Below are 4,047 nucleotides of genomic sequence, written 5' to 3'. Positions count from 1 at the left end.
CTTACCTTTGTCACTGTTTTTGTTTGTTTGTCTGATGGTTTCCTGTTTTGTTTTTCAAAACAGGGTTTCTCTGTGTAGCCCTGGCTGTCCCAGACTAGCTCTGTAGACCAGGTTGACCTCAAACTCACAGAGATTCACCTGCCTCTGCCTCCCAAGTGCTGAGATTTAAGGCAAGCACCACCACTGCCTGGGTTCCCCCTCCCCTTTCTATGCTAGTATGTTCCCTTTAGTTTCCTTTTACATTTTGAGAAAAAAATTAAGGATCTTCTTATATAAATCAATTTTAATTCAAACCATAGTATTTTGTCATAAAAGAACTTAAATTACTAGCTTATATTTTTTTCATAAGAATTTTTTGTACTCAAATTATCCTATCAGGAAGGAAGCATATAAAACGTTTTGTAAGATTTTTGTGTACTCAAATAATCCTTTCAGTAATTTTTGAAGCCTTAAATAGTTTTTAGTTCATAGATGAAATTTCACATGGTATGAAGCTCCTTAGCACCCTTTTAATTGATGAATATAAAACTTTGTTAAGAGATGGAGTGTATCTTGGTTTCTTTATAAGGCTCCTAGCAATGACACCAGGACCTGTTCCTGATCTTAGTTGGCTGTTGGGAACCTTTTCCCCATGTTGAATTACCTTCCCTAGCCTTGACATAAAGGGTGGGGCTAGGTCCTGCCTCAGCTTGATGTGTCATGCTTTGTTCAATTGTGTGCCCCTTTCTGAATGAAGTCTCAGGAAGAGTGGATGGGGAGGGGGTAGGTAGATGGGGAGGGTGGAGTCAGGGGTCAGGAAGGGGAACTAGAGGAAAGGAAGGAGGGGAAACTGCACCACTATATAAAATAAATTTTAAAAAAATGTTATTTAATTAAAAGAAAAAATGTTAGGCATAAAGAAATAAAAATAGCATATCTTCTTGTCCATTTAAAATTTACATACTTTACAAGTTAATCTTATTTCCTTTGTGACTAATTTTATTTATACACTATGGAATTAACTATTTCGGTTTAAATAAATTACATATGTATTGATTGAAGGGAAAATAAGTCATAGATTCTTTACTGGGGAGTGATCTTTGTTGCATGGTCTTATATGAAAGACTGACATACGCAAGATTATGACAGTGCCACTTTCTAAGAGTCAGTAGATAGCCATTGCCCATAAATGTCTACAAGACCACATCCTCTTTGACTTTTTATATTCCAATGAAATGGAAGTCAGTTCCTGACTCATTACTTTGTACAGATCTCAGTTTTTCCCAGCTTTTAGCAGTTCTGCTTCAGAGCTTGCCAAATGCCCTTTTACTTGGAATGCCACAACTTATCTTGCCCAGGAAGTAACCAAAGCTTTTTATCAGGAAAATGTCAAAACAATCAGACCTACTTGTCTTTCTCCAACTGCCATTCGAGCCACTTAACAACTAGAAACAGAAATAATAGAGAATATGTTAAAAAAAGATAGGCCTAAGCTATTTCCAAATAATAATGTGCACATGTCCATTCACATATGGCCTTGTTTGTGCAGCTATAGAAATCATGGTCGATATTACTCACACTGAAGAAGTAAACTCATCAAAAAGATTTAATTATCTTTTTAATACATATCTTATTGCCGAGATTTAAAGTCCATTTATTTGTAAAATAATGGATCTTTAAACAAAAGGTATTTGAATGGATATTTCTAATGAATATTCTATTAAGAAATTATGCTAATAGCAATTGCAAGAGCTAAAAATGTTTGAGGATTAATTAATTATAATATGCCATGAGCAACATGAGGCAGAAATAGATGATTCTTCAATCTTTAATGCTTGACTTTAATTGACATATTCTAGATGAGAAAGCAAAAGATCAACTATTTGCAGTTTAGAATGTTATATTAAGAACAAATTAGAGATGTTTCCATATGTGTATAAAATTCGTTATTGATCTTTAACAAGCACAACATGATATATGAGATATTCTTTAGAAAATAATGATTGGATTAGAAGCCATTATATTGTAAAGAAAGAGGAGGCTTGTGCTACTAGTCATCAGTGTTTAGCCTGCTTCAAAAATAGGTTGTACATTATTGTTGCAAAATAAAATAGATAAATATACAAAAGGGGAAAAGAGTTTATAGAAATAGACACACACATACATATTGATACACTATTGATGACAAAGAAGAGTTAATTAAAAACACAGTGACAAAACTTCCGTCCCTGGCCTTGCCTCATTCTTTCTGTGCCGATATCACTCCTGCCAACATGGTGAACGTTCCTAAGACTCGCCAGACGTTCTGCAAGAAATGTAGCAAGCACCAGTCCCATAAAGTGACATAGTACAAAAAGTGCAAGGATTCTTTGCTTGCCCAGGGAAAGTGGTGTTATGACAGGAAACAGAGTGGCTATGGTGGGCAGATTAACCCTATTTTCCCTAAGACTACAAAGAAGATTGTGCTGAGGCTTGAGTGTGTTGAACCCAAATGCAAATCTAAGAGGATGCTGGCTATTAAGAGATGCAAGCATTTTGAACTGGGAGGCGATAAGAAGAGAAAAGGCCAAGTGATCCAATTCTAAGATGCTTTGTTTTGGAGACAATAAATCACAATAAAAGAAACTCATCTCAAAAAAAAAAAAAAAGACAGTGACAAAAATGGTATGTTTGTGATACTTGCTGATATTTACATATTTATTTCTTTTTTTATTAGTTCAAGTTAGGGAACAATCTTGTTTCACATATAAGTCCCTTCTCCCTATCCCTCCCCTCACCCCATCCCTCCTCCCACACCCCCAACCTACCCCCCACCCCATCCACCCACCACTCCCAGGCAGGATATGGCCCTCAATGGGGGCTCTGCAAAGTCCACCAAATCAGGATCACACCGACTTCTCAATGGAAACTCTGAAAGTCAGAGGGTCTTGAATAGACACCATACAAGCACTAAGGGAGCATGGATGTCAACCCAGAATACTGTACCCAGAAAAACTTTCAATCACTATAGATGGAGAAAACAAGATATTCCATGACAAAAACAGATTTAAACAATACATATCCACAAATCCAGAACTACAGAAGGTTCTGGAAGGAAATCTCCAAACCAATGGACATAACTACACTCACAAAAACACAGGCAATAGATAATCTAATTTTACCAAACACAAAAAGAAACAGGAGGACGAAATCCATACACAATGACACCAACAACAATAAATCCAAAACAAACAAGAATCAAAGAACAATGGACATTAATATCCCTAAATGTCAATGGTCTTAACTTACCCACAAAAAGTTATAGGCTAACAGAATGGATATAAAAACAGAATCCATCCTTCTGCTGTTTACAAGAAACACACCTCAACTTCAAGGACAGACAATACCTCAAAGTGAAAGGATGGGAAAAGATTTTCCAATCAAATAGGCTCAAGAAACAAGCTGGTGTAGCAATCCTAATATCTAACAAATTAGACTTTAAACTATAATCTATCAAAAGAGATAAAGAAGGGCATTTCATACTCATCACAGGAAAAGTCCATCAAGATGAAGTCTCAATCCTGAACATCTATGCCCCAAATACGAAGGCACCCACATTTGTGAAAGAAACATTACTAAAGCTCAAACCACACATAAAACCACACACACTTATAGTAAGAGACTTCAACACCCCCCTTATATCACTAGACAGGACCACCAGACAGAAACTTAACAAAGAAACAAAGGATCTGAAAGAAGTTTTAACCCAACTGGGGTTAACGGATATCTATAGAACATTCCATCCAAACTCAAAAGATTGTATGTTCTTCTCAGTGCCACATAGCACCTTCTCTAAAACTGACCACATAGTATGCAGCAAAGCAAACCTCCATAGTTACAAAAGAATTGAAATAACCCCGTATATCTTATCAGATCACCATGCATTTAAGCTAGAATTCAACAGCAATATGAATGGCAGAAAACCTACATACTCTTGGAAAATGAATAACACCCAATTGCACCATTCCAGGGTTGAGGAAGAATTAAAAAAACAAATTAAAGACTTCCTAGAATTTAATGAGAATGTAG

General features: G+C 36.1%; 1 pseudogene; it reads left to right on the top strand.

Moving 5' to 3' along the window:
• The first annotated feature begins 2,252 nt into the window (after nt 1–2,252).
• Nucleotides 2,253–2,564, top strand: LOC100750438 (annotated as a pseudogene).
• The last annotated feature ends 1,483 nt before the right edge of the window (nt 2,565–4,047 follow it).

Source organism: Cricetulus griseus, assembly GCF_003668045.3.
Source record: "Cricetulus griseus strain 17A/GY chromosome 1 unlocalized genomic scaffold, alternate assembly CriGri-PICRH-1.0 chr1_0, whole genome shotgun sequence".
Lineage (NCBI taxonomy): Eukaryota > Metazoa > Chordata > Mammalia > Rodentia > Cricetidae > Cricetulus > Cricetulus griseus.
The sequence above is the reverse complement of the archived record's forward strand: the minus strand, read 5'-3'. Positions and strand labels throughout refer to the sequence as shown.